A 21,097-nucleotide genomic window follows, 5' to 3' on the forward strand; every position below is an offset into this window, starting at 1 on the left:
ATTTCCTTCCTTTAAATAATGAGAGTATCTTTGAGTGAATGTATTTACCTTCCTTCGGGCTTAGTTTCTTTGATCTCTGATGACTCACTTTGTCTCACAACAATGATCAGGGTCTTCATTATGCTGCCCAATTTGGTAGCAGAAGCCAGTGAGAAGCAAAAATTTGGAAGCCACAATTTTCTCATTATCATGGGGATTAGGTTGCCTTGTCAACAATATATGCAGAAGAGAATAAATTTAAACTAGCAACTAAGATATATTTATCAAGACCTGGTCTAGTAACTTGTTTAGCTTTGTTGTGCAAGCCATTCAAGTTTCTAATGTGGCAGGTGAACGTTTGGGTAGCTTATGTTGCTAATAGCCAAATGGCATACAATAATCAAAGCAATAAATGTGGGTATTATTAAGCACAAGCGCAATGGCCCGAAATAGAATTGCTGAGTGCTTATAAATTACTCTATTATTATTTGAAGGAAAGAACAATCCAAGTTGAAATATGGAAGCTACACACCGCACAGTTCTTTCACTATTATTGTCCTGTATAAGGTGATCTCTGGGTTTTATTTACAATTCTCAGATAAGTTATTTTTTTCTCCCCAGCTGCAGAACTCAGTCTTGAATTCCATTTTCATTTTAAACATCAATAGTTCATTGTGTAAGAGCATTCTTTATGCTGCAAGTTCTTGGCATTTTCTATGAGGAATATAGCACAGTAACAATTCTTTATAGGGATGGGAGAAATAAAACATGACAGACTAAAGATAGGTGGTTAAGTTGTAACAAAACCCAGCATATAAAGCTTGGTGAAGATTTATACAGAGAAGCAAAACTACTGTTCATGCCAGAGAAATCAGTAAAGAGGAACTGAAAAAGAAGTGAAGAACGTATGCTTCAAAGCTATAATGAGACTTGGCTGCCTCAGGCAGTATCAGTAAGGAATAACATGCCCTAATTTTGTTGTCTTAGAAGCAAAACATTTCTTTTTCTGTTGATTATTCAGAATATGTGCCATTAGCCATATGTGTACATTTTAGTCAGCAATACAGCTGTAGCCCATATTTCATTAACATGTGTTCTGCTTCCTGCTCGAACACACAACACGCAGAAATGTGTCCCTGACCTTTTAATCTAGCTTGCTCTTTCTTCCTTCATTTCCCCATCGTTTATAATAGCAAACTCCCTGAACCCTGTCCTAGACCACCTCCCTCCTTTTTCTCTGTTGCTGACATTGTAGGTGTCTCATCAATTTGGTAGAAGATGTCTTGGAATAGAGCCTCTCAAAACCTGGAAATTATGTTGAGTCTGTTTGATCTGATTACCTTGGAGGCAGATGACAAACTTTCATCAGCTCTAGCATTTTGTAAATAATCTTCGGTAACCATCATGGGTCATCTTTGAGTAGATTACTTGGGATTCATCTAGAGTCTCAGTGCCTGGAGATTTTAAAGAAAAAATCAGAGGATACATGTTCCAGGATGGCTTGGGTCAGTTTGCTGAATGGAAGAAGGAAAAATACAGATATACACCAATTTTGGGTCCATTGTGGTCTGACAATTTTGGGAATCTATGGTTGGATATATATGGATGTCAGCAAGTACAACTTATCTAATGAATGAGTTGATTTTCAAGTTGAGTCCTTGTGTAATGGCTTAGTGTTGAGCCAAAGAAATGCCAGACCTTTGAATCTGCATGTCTTCATGGATAGGGCAAGACCTTGATGCTTAAAGCCCATGTATGGCATCACAGCTGTATGTGATCAAAGACTACTTGGTGGGGTCTGAAGGTAATACAAGCTCACAGAACCAAATGTTATTATGAACAAGCACAGTCAGGGAAGGCTTCCTGGAGGAAGTAGCATTTGCAATGAGATTTGAAGGAAGTAAAATGAAAACATTAAAAGTAGTTGAGTTGTTTCATTATTTTACATTTTAGTAATATATTTCTAAACGTTACTTCGGTTGCTAGATTCAACCAATTAATTCGAGTGCTATAAATAGAAAATGAATAAATTTTTCAATTACCTGTTTAGAAATGTACAGAGAGAATGGAGGTAGTTTTAAAGAGGCTTCTTTTAGGCAAACAACAACAACAAAAAAGATTTAAGCTAAAGAATATAGGAAACTACCTCATTCCAATAGGTGTTGAATGTCAAGTAGTCAGAAATTTTTTAGAAATTGGAATTATATACTGGAAAACTAGAGGAAGGCTGGAAAAGTCAGAGTCTTTAAGCCTTATTGGTTGAGGACGAGTTCTCGTGTCAAATTACATTTCTAAGAGAATAAGATTCTTGCGACTCAAGATGTGGTTCTGGGACCAGTAACATCAGCATAAACTGGGATTCTATTAAAAATACATAATCTGAGTACCCTCCCAGACCTACTGAATCAGATTCTGCATATTAACGAGACTCCTGGATCATTTGTACACACTTTAACATTTGAGAGGCAGCAGCATTCTTAGGTGGACAGCCTGTTGTAATGCTGTGGTACCCAGCTGATAATCAGCAGAATCATCTAGGTGGTATTTGTTAAATTTAATTAAAACATTTTTTTAACAGTAACTCAGATCTAATGAGTCAGAAGTTGGGGGCTGTGGTAGGCAGAGGTTGTAGAAATTGTATTATATATAATATATAGGTTTCTACATTTCAAAGAGCTTCACAGGCAATTCTGGTAATCCAGGTTTGGATGCTGCTGATGTATGAGACTGGAGTAGTGATTCATAACCCTAACTGCTCTCTAGAATCATTTGTGATGTTTAAAAAAATTATAATGCTAGGTTCAGTCCTCCAGAGATACTGATTTAATTAGCCTTGGGTGGAATTTACACATGTGTTTTTTTTTTAAAGCAGACTTACTTAGATATAATTTATATACCACAAAGTTCATCCATACAGCAACTTTTTTAAAAAAGCTTTCCGGATAATTCTGATGTGCAGTCAAGCTTGAGAACCCCTGGAGAAAGACTAGCAGGAGGCTCTTATATACTCCCATTGGGAAACAAAGAGATCTGATTTTCAGTAGTGTCAATGAATGAAGTCTGTACGGATGTGTGAGGCTAAGATGTAGAGAGAAATTCAGAGAATTCTCTGAGGTTGAATTAACAGATTTTAAAAATTAATTTTGCATGGGTAGAGAACTAATTCAATAGTCTAGGATTATGTCAGTTTCATTTGACCGACTAGATGGATAGTGACACCTGTGGGCTCATTTCCCTCTTTCCTGTGTAGGGCTCATTTTTATTCAGAGATTAGGGAAATGGCGTGAGGCATAAAATATTTAGACTTTCAGATTATTTATGAAATTCAACATAGCCAAATTCAGCAGGAGCAACAATAGGTATACTACACCCAAGAAACTCCTGAATATCGGAATTTAGTACCTTTTAAATCTGCAATTAAAGACAATCTGTGTTGTGATCTATCCCTTGTTTGTTGCACAGACCCTTCTTCATACCTCCATGTATCTTCCTTAAAGGTGGGTTGGTAAGAAGTACATATATTGCTACACTCTGAATACTCTTTATTTACACATGCCTGTTTTTACTATAATATCACAAGGAAGAGGCAGGAGCTTCATGCTTGAGGTAACCATGAGTGGTTCATTCTCAGATCAGTCTTTGTTTGTTTGTTTGTTTTTTGAGACAGGGTCTCACTCTGTCACCCAGGCTGGAGTGCAGTGATACACTACAATGGTACAATAATGTCTCACTACTGCCTTGAACTCCTGGGTTCAAGTGATTCTCCCACCTCAGCCTGGATAATTTTAAATTGTTTTCTTGCAGAGACACGGGGTTCCATTATGTTTGCTTAGGCTTGTCTCAAACACCTATGCTCAAGTGATCCTCCTAAAGTGCTGGGATTACAGACGTGAGCCACCAGACCTGGCCTAAGATCAGTCTTTGACAAGATCTCAGCTCTACAGTGTTTTCAACTCACTTTACTCTTGAATTCATAAGAATGTAAATTTCCAGCAATTTTCTCCTTTTATTTTTCTATAATCGGTCATGGGGTACAGAGTTCAGAAGAAGTATAGTTATTGAGCATGGTCAGGAGATAAACCTGGTCCTAGAACAGTAGGAATAATTGTTGGAATCTATTAGAACCTCTAATTATGAATCTCTTGGAATTTTATTGATTCTGAGCAAATTTTTTATAAACACATACAAACACATACATAACTGGACATTTTAACTGTTAACTAAGGATGACTAAAACAGTTTTCCAGAGTCTGAGGGAAGTTTTATTGAGTTGGATTGAAAAACAGCTGTGGAAACGGTCTTTTATTCTCTGTATGTGATTGGCACAGTTAATGGAAAAGGATTGGAAGCAGGCTCAATGCCTTCAGTGTTTAGGATGAATGAGATTCCACATCAACCAGAAATGGGGCTGACCCTGTGTAACACGGATACCACATTCTAGGTGGACGGAGTCAGGGTTTCCCCTCAGCTCCTCTTCATTGGCCCCTCACTTTCATCCACTAGAGCCTGTAACTGTAAACAAGGTTTGGGACATTGTTGGGATCTGTGGTTATTTCACACACAGTGGTGGAGGCAAGGCTGATGGAGAAAGTGACCTGGAAATAGTACATGTGTTAGGAATTATGGCTTTTCATTGGCTGAATTTGGTTAAAGAAGGAGGTTAAACTCTCTCAGTTTCCTAGGACAAAAATCCTTCTCAGACTCACAGAACCAAGCAGTGGAGGTAAGAGAATACGTTATCTCTAGCCAGCAGAGCTGTGTTTGATGACCGAGCAAAGGTTTATTCATGTTGCTATAATTTGGATGCTTGTGCCCTGAAAACTCATGTTGAAATTTGATCCCCGGTGTTGGAGGTAGGGCCTAATTGGAGGTGTTTGGGTAAAGGGGGCAGATAGCCCACGAATGCCTTGGCGCTGTCCTCTTGGTAATGAGTGAATTCTTGCTTTATTAGTTTCCATGAGAGCTGGTTGTTAGAAAGAGCCTGGCACCTCCCCATCTTTCTCTCTCTCTGCTTGCTTCTTTCTCTCTCACTGTGTGATCTCTGTATACGCTGACTCCCCTTCCCCTCCTGCCATGAGTGGGAGCAGTCTGAGATCCTCACCAGTTGCAGATGCCACCCTATGCTTCTGTATAGCCTGCAGAACCACGAGCCAAATAAACCTCTTTTCTTTATAAATTACCGAGTCTCAGGTATTTCTTTATAGCAACACAACGAACTAAGACACATGTCAACCCACCTTCCCATTTTAAGTATGGAAAGGGCAAATAATAGCATGCAAGGGAATAAAAGTAGTGATAAAAAGGGTCATTCACACCCAGTTGTTCTCTGTTTCTTTAAAGATGCATAAAAAGGAAAATAAATGAGCTAATTTAAAAATTCACCTGAGTAACATGACAATATTATTCTAAAGACATAGAGGAAATGCATACTCTTGTAAATGATGCTTTACAGGCAACAAAAGACAATTTAAGATGCTATCTCATTATGATAGGAAATAAAGATATATATCACAAAGAGATATCAGAATGCTATAAAAAGCCAATAAACCATAAAAAGTCAATAATCTGAGATGATAGGCATCTTGACTGAGAGGAAGAAACCACCACAAGAATATTGAAAATTCAAGAGCAGAATTCGGGCCAGGAATGGTGGCTCACGCCTGTAATCACAGCACTTTGGGAGGGCGAGGCAGGTGGATCACTTGAGGTCAGGAGTTCGAGACCAGCCTGGCCAACATGGTGAAACCCTGTCTCTACTAAAAATACAAAAATTACCCTGGCGTGGTGGCACATGCCTGTAATCCCAGCTACTTGGGAGGCTGAAGCACAAGAATCACTTGAACCTGGGAGACGGAAGTTGCAGTGAGCCAAGATTGCATCACCGCACTTCAGCCTGGGCAACAGAGTGAGACTCTGTCTCAGGAAAAAAAAAAAAAAAAAAGAAGAATTAAAATTCCCATACTGTAACATAAATAAATAACATATTACAAAATAGAACTAATGGTAAATAATTCAAAATTAAGAAGTTGTCTTAGAAAGCAGAGGGAAAGAAAGACAGAAAAGATGAGTCTGAAGGTAGCAGGTAAGATACAACCACAGCAGTGTTTCTCAAATGAAACATACCAAAATATAGATTAGTAAATTATATAATAACATTTTATAAAGCAGAACCATACATTCATCTGTAGAACACAAGGCTCCAGGTAACAATAATAGAGTGTTACACCTAATTATGTCCTTATGATTTTTTCAAAGATAATTTTTTTCAAGGATACAAAATTCTATAGAGGAGGATATAAGAATGAAAAGTATAACCTCAAAGAAACAAAAATCTAGTGCATCCCAGAGCTTTTCTCTGCAAAAGAAATCAAAACATAAAAGATAAATGCTACTACATTTTAATGGAGAAAATTATGTGATTCAATAAATACATATCCAGCCAAATTTTTCTTTCTATATGATGATAATAAAAAGTTTAAGAGTTCAAAAAACACATTGAATAAGGCACTCCACATACCAGCAGGTAATTTAAAATAAAGACCCCAAGAATAATCACTTCATTAAAGACACAGAAAAGAATATCAAAGCCAGTTGCTCATAGAAGAGAATTAAAATAATTGTTTTACATAAATTAACTACTAAGGCAGAACACATTAAAAAGAAAATATAAATCTAAAGAGAAAAATGTTCCATAGGAAATAGGCAGTCATGGTGCAACCGCAAGGGAAAATGAATGCATATTAAATTTCATATTTCACATGTGAGTCTGAAGTGATACATTGCTCTACAACTATCTATATGTCTCTATATTCTCACATACCAACATACACACAGAGATACACACATATATACATACATACTGCATGGGTATGTGTGTATGTATATATTATGTCATACATGCAATATATGAGAGAATGTGGGGAGGAAGATAAGATTTAGGTGTTGAAAACCTTAAAAGTAAATTCTAGTAGAATTAAAGATAGATTAGTTTTCCAAATCACCACATCAGGTACAAGCAAACTAGTCGTAGTCCTCTTAATAAAACATATAGATTTTTAAAAAATAACAGGGCAGCCTACAATATAGAATGTCAAATATAAAATAATAAAATATTAACTATATGGTATAATTAAGTATAAATGGTTTAGCTTCCCACTTATAAGGCAAAAACTATGCATTTGTATTTTAAAAATCAACAACATTAAGTTATAAGACTGATAACTAAAAAAAAAAAATCCAGAATTGGGCAAATGTAAAGCAATTCTGAACAGAAAGAATGCAGTGGAGGTAATGTTGATATCTGTAAAAATAGAATTCAAGGGAAAAAACCTTGAAAGAATTGTGACTAGACACTTAATATTGATGAAAGGTAAACTTCATCATATAGACATCATAGATATGAATCCGTGTTTACTAATAAAACATGAAAACACATAAAGCAAATATCTTAAGCAAGGAAGATTGGCAGAAACAGACTTGCAGTGGCAGATTTTAATGCACCGTTCTCAGTTTGTAACAAGCGACACAGAAAATAAATACAAGAATAAGGATTAAATAATTCATAAAGATGAATTACCACATATATCTCAAAATTTGTACCCTATAGAGAATATTCCTATTTTTCAAGTGTTCATGGAATATTACCAACAATGATAATAGAAAACACTAGTCATGTTTGTAAACCAGGAATTATTTGGCTATACACAGTAAAACTCTGAAAGAATGACAAAAGTTTCCACAAACCAAGAAACCACAACTACTGAGAAACGTCTAGTAAAGTAAACCTCCTAAATAACAAATTGTTCAAAGAAAGAATAAAACATGAGTAACAAATTATTTAGAATTACTAGAATATATGGGAATAAACACAGCACTATATGCCAAGCTTCCACATGGCCAAAACTATATTTTGAAATAAATTCATATCTTTGCATATTTTGTCATTCCAGGAAGTGTGCTCTATAGCACTGCCTAGAACAGAAGGTAAGTTATTGGAAATAAAGTTAAGGAAAATTGAAAGGGGCAGTTGTCAGTTGCTAAAGTGCTATGAATGCCACTTACAGTAGAATATAATAAAGTTTCTTAGTGATGTGGGTGGTACTTTTTGAAAGTGATTTCTGGATGAGGAGGGGAATAGAGGATTGGTAGAGAAAATGATGACCTTGGTTTTGAACATACTGATGTGTGATTCATTACTACATTAAAACAAGGTAATAATTATAATCATAATGACAGTAAATATTTTTATTAAGGGTTTGAAATGTCCTAGGCACTGTGCTAAGTGCTTTACAAGTATTACCTCAATGAATTCTCATTATATTCCTATACCTTTAAAGTATTTGTCTATGTCTTATTTTTTCATTTCAATTAAATGTAATGGCTTTATTTTTAAAAAGCAATACAGCACATCATAAAAATTTAACTTGTAAAAGAGATTATTGAATGAAATGTGTTAATATATCTACCTCTTGCTATCTCAGACCCCCAACAGCCCTGTGTAGAAATAATTACTTTTCTTGTTTCTTGGATGTCCTTTTCATGATCTGGCATGAATATTCGGAAAATATGTACATATAGATTTATGCATATAACCCTTTTTATTTATAAATGAGAGGCATATTATATATTGTTAAATACCTCCTTTTTCACTTAGTATGTTGGATATAGTCTCATGTGTGCAACATACAGAATCATATTATATTTTTCTATGCCTATATTGTATTCTTTGTGTGGCTGTGGCATGATTTATTTAAACAGATCACTATTGGTGAATCTTTTAGTTTTTTTCCAGGTTTACTTCTAAAAAGAACATTTCAATGAATAAACTTGTACCTATCTGTGCACATGGTACATGCATATGTTTATCTGTAGAAAAATAATCTTGTAAGTGGATTACTATGTTAAGGGTATGTACATTTTAAATTTTGATAGATATTTCCAACTTGCCTTCCAAAGAATTTGTAGCAATTTACATTTCTAATAGTAACATATGATAGTACATCTTTCTTTACATCCTCGCCAACAAAGTAGTGTTGGATTATATGATCTTTGCCAATCTGATATATATTACACACACACACACACACACGCACACACACACGGAGATAAAATGGTACCTTATTATTTTAACTTGTTCTTCTTTGAGCCTTTTTTTTTAAACAGGATCTTGCTCTGTCACCCACATCCTCCTCCCATCCATATGACCTTTCAAGTCAATTTCTTAGAATTGGCTCTGTAGATTGTTGTCAATTCTTTATCCACATCCATTCCATAAACTGTTCCAATTCCATTTCCAGCCTTATCACTCTTCTCTGACTTAATGTTGGCAGCTCCAGGAGACATATCACTGCTGTCACCTTATTTGATGTCTCAGTAGCATTTGACCTTTGTCAATCACCAACCCCCTTCTTGAGACACTTTCTTCTCTTTTCTGTGATAACACATTCTATTGTTTCCCTTGCCACCTTTCTAATTACCCTTTTTTAATAATCTTTGCAGGCTCCTGTTCTATCTAAACTAAATATGTTGAAGTTTTCTAGGCTTCCAACCTGGTTTCTCTTTTCCTTTTTTTCCCCCCTATAAACGAAGGTGATCACAGATCAACATCTCCAGCCCATATCTTTTCTTTGAGGTCTGAATTTGTATCCAAATGCCCAATTACTATTTCAGCTCACAAAATAGTGTGTCTTAAACTCAACTTCTAACTTTCTACTCTAAATATATCTCTGGCAGTCTTCACTATCTCAGCTTATTATAGCACCGTCCCTCCAATTTGAACACTGGAAGCATAAGAGTCATTCTTGACTTCATCTAGCAAGTCTTGTCTAGTTTCTCTGGAAAATGTTATCTCAAATTCATATAATTTTACCCATGTTCAAACTGCTATGATCTCTTTTGTGAACTAGTTAAATAGCCTCCTTTCTGCTCTCCATATCTCTCCTTCTACTCATCCAATCTAATGCAGCCAGAGTGATCTTCGTAAAAAGTATAAATTAAATCATGTGAACACTAACCTTGTGTTCAGGGACTTACGAAGGTTATCTCATTTATTTTTCAAATGATCTTATGAGACAGGTACTACTATAGCCCTTAAAGAAGTTAAATAATTTACTCAGATGGGGGAACTGAGATTTAGACGCAGGCCACTTGGCTTTAGAGCCTATACTCGGAAACACTACGCCATACTCTCTCACAAAAATGTACCATTTTCTTCCTAACAGCAACTTGAACTATTGTAGCTTAATACTTCACCTGTATTGCCTCTGGGGACCTTGAAAATTACAGCTGAATTATTTACAATGGCGATCATTTCTTTTCCTGGCACTCAGCATCAAAGGGAGTCTTGGTTTAGGCAGCTGAATTAGGACATGCTTGTTGGGGCCGCATCCTGAACTCCTAGAGGGCTCCATTCAGGTGAACAGGATTTTATACACACTATTTTATGATGCTGTTGATGGGGATGCACTATAGGAAAAAATCATTTTCTCTGAAAGTACAGATTAATTTAGAAAAGCACCAAGGTGATTCTATGGAAATAGCATATTTACTTACATTTCTCAGCAACTGCAGAATACCTACTAGTCTCTTATCAGTTAATCATAGTAATCAAAGATGCAGAGAGAGACCGTGTCATTGTATGACAATTTTCCCATGAAGATCTGCATAAAAACAAGCACTGTTCTTTCTCTCCAATCCATCCTCTCTATACTGTTTAATTCATTTTTCTAAAATACAGCCCAAATCCAGGAAGTTCGTGGTTTAAACTTCAAAGTCTTCTCTTCCCAACAAAGGCCAGATCTTGCACTAGCATTTGAAAGCCTCTAGGATCTGGTTCCTGTGCTATTTTCTCTTAGACTTATCTCTGTCTATTCCATTTATGTACATGATTCCCCTCCCCCCCAAAAAACAGTTAATTTTTCTTACACAAGCTCTATAATCTCACTCTTTGTCTTAGTCTTCTTTGTTCTCATATCTTCTTCAACTGAAATGCTTCACCCTACCCAATGTCTGCATTTAAAAATCCTTATTTACGGTGTGAAAACATACAGCATAGTGCTAGGTAGAAATTAAATTATTGTTACTATTTGCTACTCTTTATTTTTCTTGTAGCATGACTTTTAGTAGAGAAGTGGCTCAGGAAATTGGATTAATGAGAATGCAGAGTACAGTGGATAGACTATGTTGGTCAGCTAGAGCCTGCGGCTTGAATAATGAATATTCAGATAGAGGTCTCTGAATCTCCAGGCTAGTCAACAGGAGTAGGCATGTGGCCAGCTCTTGGCTGAAGTAGAGAGAAAGGAGCAAGTCCATACATAAGAATTAAGTCAGTATGTGTTTTTATGGGGCCATTGGTAGGTAAAAAATATCAAAGGTGTCAACCACGGGGCCATTGGAGGAGAATGATCAGAAGTGTGGTAGACAAAAGATAGCCCGTAGCAGATTGCTGGGTGTGTGTTACTCATATGGCATCAAATGGTCTGAGGTCAGAGGGTATAGGGGTGTTTTGCCCAGTCAAGGACCAGTCTTCCCAAACTTTACTGCTAAATTTCCTTTTATAACAGCCTTACGGAAGAAAAGGAGGCTTGGAGAAACAAGTGACTTGCTCGAGGTCACACTGCTAGCTGTATTCCTTATGGTGCCAGTGTTAACAGGTTACACACTGCTTCTTAGAACAATTCTTGTTGGCAGTTACAATACGAATTGTGATAGGATTCAAGCCCTATCACAGGGTGAGTAGAAGGACCATTCACACAGATCTTGAATGCTAAAATAACATCTAGCCTTTGCTTGTCAGCCACTGGGAAGACATTGAAGTTTAAAAAATAAACTAGATCTGGGCTGTATCTTAGTTTAGAGTATGTATATGTCCCTGTGAGCTTATACCTGAACTACAGAGACATTCTGAAAGTATTGAAATTGTTCATCTGTCATTCAACTTTAAACTTGGGTCTTATTACTGTCCCTCACTGCATGTAGTATCATATAAATTAAAACACATTAAATACTTTTATCATTGTCTTGCCAATGACAAAATGAAAATGCGCTATTATGTTAAAAGTGTTAATTTATATAAGGCAAAAGTTATTACCATTTTTGTAATCGTATTTTGGAATTTCATTAAGAAATATACAAGGAGCCTTATAAAATAGAAATGACTTGGCAGGGACATGATCATGATGGTGTAGGCTGCACTTGGCACTACCCCAGGGAGCTCTTGTGGATGACTACAACGAGCGTTCTCATTGTAGTTACTGCAGGTTTATATTGTTATTATGGTGATTTTCAGGCAGATGACATTGAAATATTGTAAGTAGGAGATGCTTTGTTTCCCTTGTTTGTCCATGATTGCAGTTGCAGCTAATAGTGGTGCTGTGTCCTGAGCTTCTCCTGAACACTGAGGTCCTGGGTATATGTGCATCAATGTTAGTGTCAAAGATAGTTTATGTATGCATCATCTCCATTTTCTAGTTTTTCTGGCTGTTTAATTGCTGTAAAATAGACCAATGTGCCATTCAACCAGCAATTTCTTTATCTAATAATAGAGTGATTATAATAGCACCTACTGCATATGATTGCTGATAGCATAAAATAAGATAATGAATACTTTCTAAACATAGCATTTTGTCCAATAGATGTTAACTCTTATAGTGATTGCTTGATTTATTGATTTATGAAGTTGGCTCTGGGCTCAGTAGGTCAGAGATGAGAGTCTCGCCCTCCACATTACGATCAAGGACTTCTCTGGCCCTGGGTGAAATGGTGGTTTGCAGGGCTAACTCTAGGGGCATACCAAGAGAATAGAGGCACCAGGGGCATTTCCGGATGACTGCCATTTATTAGTCTGTGGTTTATTAGTAGTGGAATTGCCAATCATCTTACTGTGTTTAGTTCCCTTTGTCTTGATAGCACAACCACTGTGCGTTTGTGTCTTATGTTTCTACCCCCTCTCACAATACTATAGTTGGGAGAGCTTAGTGGCAAGCTGTGCATAGACCCAGAGACATTAAAAATACACTGTCCAGGATTTTCTTTTTTCAGTGTGATGATGGTTAAGCGCACATCTTCCAGAATTAGACTACCTGGTATTGAATCCTAGCTTTGCCATTTATTAGCAGAGTGACCCTGGACTAGAACTTGACCACATAATATGTAGTTTCCTCAGTTATACAATGGGGGTAAGACATACTTATCTTTTATGGTATAGGAATTAAAGGTGATAATTCATACAATATATTTATAACAATATCTGGCACCTAAAATTACATAAATGTTAACTATTATTTCTGTGTTTATATGTTTAGTTATTCATCTAAATATTTATTGAGTACCTATAATATGTTCAACATTATTCTGAGTATTGGGGGGCACAATGAGCCACACTGTCATGGAACCCACATGCTAGTGGAAGAAATAGGTGACAAATAAAAAGTGAATACTTTTTTACATCATACTTTCGGGATGATGTAAAAGGTAGAGGTGACTTTTGAGTTGAGACATAAAAGGGACTAGCTTTGGTCAAAGTTTATTTTAGTCTGGGCACAGTGTCTCACACCTGTAATACCAGTACTTTGGGAGGCTAAGTTGGGAGGATCACTTGAGGCCCCAAGTTTGAGATCAGCCTGAGCAACTAATGAGGCCCCACCTCTACAGAAAAATTTTAAAAAATTAGCCAGTTTTGGTGGCCCATATTTGTAGACTCAGCTACTCAGAAGGCTGAGGTAGGAAGATCACTTGAGCCCAGGAGTTCAACGTTACAGTGAACCATGATCACACCACTGCACTGCAGCCTGGGTGAGACTTTGTCTATTAAAAAAAAAACAAAAACCAAAAAACGATTTTCTAGTCAGGGGGCAACAACAAATGCCCCAATGCAAGAAGGAGTTTGAAACATTCAAAGAACAGATAGAAATTTGGCATTGTTAGAGTAGAATAGGGGACAGGCAAGGTGATGGGAAAGATGGGACAGGTCATAGAAGAACCAGAAGAAAAAAATGGATTTTATTCTAAATGTAACGGGAAAGCAAAGGAGCATTTTAAGGAAGAGAGGGGTATGACCTGATTTATGTATTTCACAAAAGTGGCTCAGGCTGTGGGAAGAGTGAACTTTGAGGAATGAGTTGAAGCAGGAACACCATCAAGCCATTGGAGTTTATGTTTTCACACCCTTGAGCTTCTGAAGGGCTCATCTCTCCATTCTCCATTTTCCAGAATGCAATAGGTACTTAGTAAATGCCTATTGGATGAATAAATACATTGAATGAACCAGGAAACTCTGTAAATTCCACGTATGACAGATACCTTGCCCTCATCCCTTGTAGGCAGGGGCTGTGTCATACCCTAACACCTGACCAGATCTGTTTTGTTCTCAGTAATTGGAGTGAATATTCCTAAGGAAAGGAAAATGGCAAATGATTTAGAAAGAAAGGAGAGTGTTCTGTATCTTTTTTTTTTTTTTCAGCCTCTTGATTTTCAAGCATTGAACCTAGTGACATTAAACAAAGTTTTTACTTTCTATTTGGGCACATGAACTATTTTAGAATAAGAAGATTTTGTTTTTGCAGGATACTAAAAGCACTAGTATTTTCATTTACTAAATATTATCTTTACATGTGGGGTAGGAAGCATTGGTAGAAGTCTTTTCAGGTCATCAATATAGTAGCTAAAATATAAAATTTGGGCTATGTCTGATACCGGAATCTTCACCCACCACCAGCAACTATCACCTATTGGCTTCTGTCGTTGGATTAACTTAAACGGAAAGCTTGATGTACCCAGTTACACGTGGGAACTTCTTACTTCATCATTGTTGATCCTAGAAGCTTTCATTTCCTTTCATAATAATTCATTAACCCTTTATCAACTTTTACCCTAAAATAGGTTCTAACTGAAGATAAAACTCAGTGTGACTTTCAGATAAAGAGCTTCTGATTTGAAAGGCAGATAGAAAAAACCTTGAATAGAAGAGAAAAAGAATGAATAACAAGTAGACTATTGAGTCTTAATGGATATATATATTTTTTGAGACGGAGTCTCACTCTGTTGCCCAGGCTGCAGTGCAGTGGAGCGATCTCGGCTCACTGCAACCTCCCCCTCCCCAGTTCAAGGTTCAAGTGATTCTCCTGCCTCAGCCTCCAGAGTAGCTGGGACTACAGGCGTGTGCCACCACGCCCGGCTAATTTTTCGTATTTTTTAGTAGAGACAGGGTTTCACCGTTTGAGCCAGGATGGTCTCCGTCTCCTGACCTCGTGATCTGGCCGCCTCGGCCGCCCAAAGTGCTGGGTGCTCACAGGCGTGAGGCGCCGCTCCTGGCCCAGTGGAATGGTTTTAACTACATATAAAACTTATCTTTGACATTGGAGGTAGCAGAATGAAAATGTTCCTTTTATTTCATTGCCAAGAGCAAAACAAGTAGAATCAAAATTTTCACCAAACTTCAAGTGAAGAACAAGATAGGAAGAGGAAATTTTATGTTCATATCCTGGAACTTTTTAAGAAAATTTTTTTGTTTGAGTCACCTTAGGTTTTGACTAAGGAATTTAATGCTGGTGTGATCTGAAAAGAAAAAAAAAATATTTTGCTAGTTACTAGAGTTACAAATTATAGCAGAATGCCAAAATTTATGGAAAGAGATCTTTATTCTCTATTTTTCTATTATCATACTGACAAATATTATTATATGTGAATGAGAAATTATTATGTTAAGGCCAGTAAGAACTTCTTTGCTTTGCTCTAATATCATTTATGAATGTTCAAAACCTGATGTCCTGGGAAGTTGTTTGGGACATAAGGTGCTTTAAACGCCAGGGTCAGCTGAAATGCAGCAGGAAGGAGGGAGTATGAGATATTGAGTCCAGGCAAATTGTTTCCCTTCAGATTAGGAGTCAGCAAATTATGGCCCATGTACCAAACCTGGCCTCCTGACTGTTTTTTAAAAAATTGATACGTATTAGTTATATAGCTGATTGTTTTTGTAAGTCAGGTTTGATTGGAACATAGCCACACTTACTTGCTTATGCATTACCTATGGCTATTTTTATGCTACAGTGGCATAATTGGGCAGTTGTGTCAGAGACGTGTTCTAGAAAGGCTGTTACTATCTGGCCCTTTATAAGAAAACTGCTAATCCTGTCATAGTGCAGATTTTAAAGTTTGCCATCCCTAATTCCCCAAAGCAAATTGTCTATCAGTCTTCTATGATGACAGCTTGTTTTCTGTGAGTCCCAGTAGCTCTGTGTGTGTGTGTGTGTGTGTGTGTGTGTGTGTGTACCACTGAATAAATTTTGTAGCTTCAATAAAGGCTATTGTTCTAGATTTTATGTACCTGGCCGTAGGAGTTTATAGATGACCATGACCACACCCTCAGGGACATAGAGAATGTGCTTCAAAAGATACATAGCAGCAGTTTGGGCAAAATAATAATCTTGATAGAAGTAAACTGATATTGACAGAGTGCCTCTGTATTGCTGGATCTGTGTTTCACAATGGTTTTTTTCTCATTATCATAATTACTATGCAAAGTACAGTTGGAGTTTCACATAAGGAACATAGGGAACTGAGGCTCTGAGAAGTTATTTTCTTAAAACAACAAATCTAGTGAGTCCAGACTCAAACTTGCCTTTGGCTCCAAAACCCATATATGTCCTTTCTATCACCACATTTGGGCTCTTCTTGGGTAAATTATACACATAAGTCAGACAAATTCAACAGATTTGTATTGATAGCAACAAATCATTTTTTTCTTAACTTTACACACCATCTTATACTGCATGTAATCTTATGCTGCCTATACAGGTCAAGTGACTTTTTTTTAGCTGCGAAGTGAGAAAGTATTAGTTTCTTACCACGAACTGCTATTCATACCTCACGTCTAATTTTTTTAAAGTGTATCTTCAAAATGGTTATAGAGGGCAATGTTCATACTCTTTGGGAGATTTGAAACATAGGTAGAGTGAGACATCCCCCATCAGAATTTTCATCAGCATTTAATTTTTCAAAGAGGTATGAAGTCCTTCAAAATGCCACAGCTAAAGGTTGTTGGGGTCATGGGGAATTTGAGATCAATTATATGGGTAGCCTGCTACGATTTATCATTTGAAGATAGCATCTATGTGAATTTAAAGAGAGGCTAGTCAATATCACAGCACAGAGACAGGACACAGCCAGTATAAGAGTATTAGACATAAAAAAGAGAGAAGTGAAGCCTCCCTACTATGGCCCCTCATGAATGGGGGATGGGACATAGATAAAAATGCTGAGTGCTATTTTAGCATAATTGCTTAGAGTAAAGCAAGGCTAAGACAAGAATTACTTATTTTTCAGTATAATAATTCAGTGTCTATCCTGAGCCAATAGAGGAATCAGATGTAATGGCTTACAAAAGTGAATCATGTAGTAGCCAAGTGGAAATTGGTTTAATTACATTCATTTGTCTCATTTTTCATTCTCCAAGGTGAGTGAAAAGCTTTTACGAAAACTAACCAAAGTGCTAATCCCTTGAAATTCATCCAAACATTTAAATAGCATTACATAAAATTATCAATTAGATTAGAAGGAAAAATAATTGTGGATGAATGTCTTCTCTCTTGTGGTGCATGTCTTCTCTCTTTGAATGGTTTCTTATGGACAGTAATGGTGGGCTATATATAATGAAACAAACCCCTCAGTAGGATGCATATTTGTACAGCTAACTATATAAATTTTGTCGGAAACAAATCAAAGACCAAGACAAAATTAACAAAGGCTGTTTATTCATAAACTTGTGGCAAGGTAAGCCATCTGCCGTTATTTGTTTCTGCAAGCTGCAAAGATATCAGAAAGGAGAGTAAGTTTTATAGAATTAAAAGAGGAAAGATTGAGGCAGACTCTGATTGGCAATCATTCTATAGGGTGCGATTTTAGGACGCAGAGGAGACTTTCTCATTCATCTTTAGGAATATTGGTAGTCCTTGGTTGATGGCTAGGGAGCAAGCTAGCCATTTAGGGATATTTCAAAAGAGGAAGGATTGTTCAATCTTAGGGATGGAGGGCTTTCTGTGGTTGGCCATTTCCTGGAACAAGTGCGGGCAAACGAGGTGCTTTTATTGTGGTCAGGCTTTCGTATGGTGCTTATTTGAAAGTGAGGGTCTGCCATGGCAGGCAGTTTCTCAGTGATTTCTTACTAGCTATAGTGGAGGAGAGAGGCAGGGCTTCCTATGGACCATGGTGTATTTGTGAGCTATCTTCATCTCTTATTGGAGATTAGTTTCCATTTTGCCACTTCCTGTAGTTTGTGATGGACAGTAATACAGAAAATAAATAGAGTCCACAAAGAAGAGGAATGGCCAAAGAGTGGGTGTTAAATGGCCCAGAAACATTGGTCTCAGTGGGTTTATAAAGGCTAGTTCATCTTTCCAGTATTCAACGACCTCATTTGTTGTTGTTGATGGTGAGGGTGTTAGCCACAAAATTATTGTTAACACTCATCTCTAGGAGGGTAAGCAAAATATAATACAGCCATGATGTGGATCATACATAATAGAAAAAGGCATTGGGGTTCTCCATATTTGCCTGTTCAGTGTTTATTTCTCTAGTTCTAATAGAGGTATTTTGGCTCTATTAAAAAGAGCATTTATGTTCATGGTGTGGCCATGTATTTCTAACAAGCAGCAGTGAACTTGGGGTCAGGGGTTTGAGATTTGGGCTCGGCTCTGTCACTTTGCAGCTGTGTGACGTTGAGCTCATGGAAAGACCTGGTATATTCAGCAAGACAAATTAGGAGGGATGAGAACAATGCCATAAATGCAGAGAGGTCTGCTTAAACTGTGGCTATCTCGACCTGCTTACTTTTCACTTATTTTTATGTGGATCTTAACAAATACCTTCATGAGTAAGGCTGATGGGGGATTCTTTCTGTTAGGTGAGATTTGAATTGAGGCAAAACCTCCAGCTCCTTGGGAGGCAAATGAGAGCTTTACCCAGATATAGGACATATATGATTTTTCTTAATCAACTGTCCTATTATTGGATATAATCTTTTTATGGATATCATATAATTGAAAGAGCCTGGAGTGTCAAAACAAAATAGACTTGGATTTCAACCCTGGCTCTGCCATGTGCTAAGCATAAGAGCCTAGGAAACTTAACTTTTCAAACCTTAGTTTCCTTTTCTGAAAAATAAAAAATGCCTTGCAGAATCATGTAGATTAAAGATGATGAATACACATTTTCTGGCACATAATAGGTGTTTAATAAACTGTAGCTATTTTTATATGACAGATTTTGCCTCAGGCAACATCAGGAGGTCCATTTCTGGCTCAATATCTCCTCAATGATAAATATCCCCTTCTCTGAAGATCTTTTCTGGAGCTGGGAAATATATAACATTATCTGGTAAATTTTACCCCCTCTATTTAAACAGCCTAGATAAAGACCTCAGAACATTTTTTGAGCATTATAAAGAATGCCTTGAGGAATTTCCAGCTAGTTAAAAACTGGCCTTTATATAACTCTGGTTTAAATAACTCAGTTATGTGAGAACGGGGACTCAGCGAATAAAGTTATTTCTGAGCCGACAGCGAATGCATGGAAACATGGATAAAATGGGTGATAATCTGAAAATTCATTTTCAATTTTAGAGAGCAGATATTTTTAAAATTTTAATGCATTTTCAACTAACAGACTAGGCAAATAGGGAAAATGATCATTCTAGGGTCTACTGTTATCTCACCATGCTTCTAATTTTGATTTTGATTTTAATATATAACATATTCACCATACGTCTTATCCATTGCTGTGTTTATTGTTTATCCAGCTATCCATCCATTCATCCAATTATTTGTCCTTAGGCATTTGTTTTTAAATGTTATTCAGCCCACATTCGATACTAGATTCCATGTGTGCTGAGGGTTAAAGATACAGAAATGTAAGGCATCCCCTGTGTTTAAAAAAAATTCAGGCCATTGAAGTAGATGCATGCACAATGATAATGACAATATAATTGAACTTTACAGAATTTAACTTCATAAAAACTGAGAAGGGATGGTGATTCTTCTCTCAGGGTAGGCCCTAAGTCAAGGATGTGTACAAGGTACCATAGGGGGCCTAGTGTAAGGATGGAGGATGGGAAGGCAGAACTTTTTTGTGGAGTGAATCTCAAGATGGATTTTGAAGGATGAGAATATATTTGCTCAAGGAACAGGTGAGTAGAGCATCCCAGATGGAAGGAACAGGATGAGAAATGGCACAGAGTATTCCAAGGTGATGTGATTTTTTTAAAACACATAATATCTACTGGATGGCTTTTTCATTTTCTTGGTTCAAATCTGTCAATAGGACTCAGTAAGTAGTTCAGGATTTTGGTCAATAGCAGCTTGGATTATAAGGGCAAGTTAGGTAGACTGAAAATATTCATGGTTAGTAGAAGGACAGTGGGAACAGTGTCTATAGGGACAATAGCTCAGTGGTTAAGGGTCAGCACCCTGTAGCTGGCTGACTAGCATTAGGCCTGGATCTAGTAGGTCTTGGCTGTACAGTCTTAAGCAAGTTACTTAACTATTCTGTGCCTTAGTTTTTCCCATCTGTAAAATGGAATGAATAAAGATACTATTACATGAGGTTCTAGTGAGAATTAAATGAGTTAATACATGTAAAGGGTGTAGAACAATGTCTGGCACGTGGGAAATGTGCAGAAAGAAACTGTGTATTTCCTAAAATGATAATGATGATGATGATAATATATGCCCCCTAGAGAGGAGAAAAATTGAGGCCCATCTGCATTTTAGGTACAGCTCTAGGAAATTTACATACCTGATCAATTTGCTGTCAAAAAAATCCAGTGAGGGTATTTCTACAAAATAGCCATTTGTAGAAAAGGAAACAGACAGAATGAATGTGTGCAATGTTAATAGCAAGGTACAGAAGCTGAATCTACATCAAAATCTACTCATCTATGGTTAATATTATGTGGAGACCTGAGAGCTAGAGAACTTGCTGATGGGAAGTAGTTGGGAGGCTTTGGGACCTAGAAGGCCTAGGGATAGCTCTAGGATGATAGCATGTAAAGGAGAATCTAGATGCAGATGAAAGCAGAAATCTAGGTGAACAGACAATTCTCTTCTAGGTGGTCTGGCGGGATCCGAGC

At 37.0% G+C, this 21,097-nt stretch overlaps 1 protein-coding gene across 2 annotated transcripts in view; it reads left to right on the top strand.

Moving 5' to 3' along the window:
* The window catches only part of NELL1 (neural EGFL like 1), a 910,206-nt gene that overhangs the window by 400,394 nt on the left and 488,715 nt on the right, over positions 1 to 21,097 (top strand). The gene's annotated exons all lie outside the window — the stretch shown is intronic.

This window comes from Pan troglodytes, chromosome 9, assembly GCF_028858775.2.
Source record: "Pan troglodytes isolate AG18354 chromosome 9, NHGRI_mPanTro3-v2.0_pri, whole genome shotgun sequence".
In the NCBI taxonomy this organism is placed as follows: domain Eukaryota; kingdom Metazoa; phylum Chordata; class Mammalia; order Primates; family Hominidae; genus Pan; species Pan troglodytes.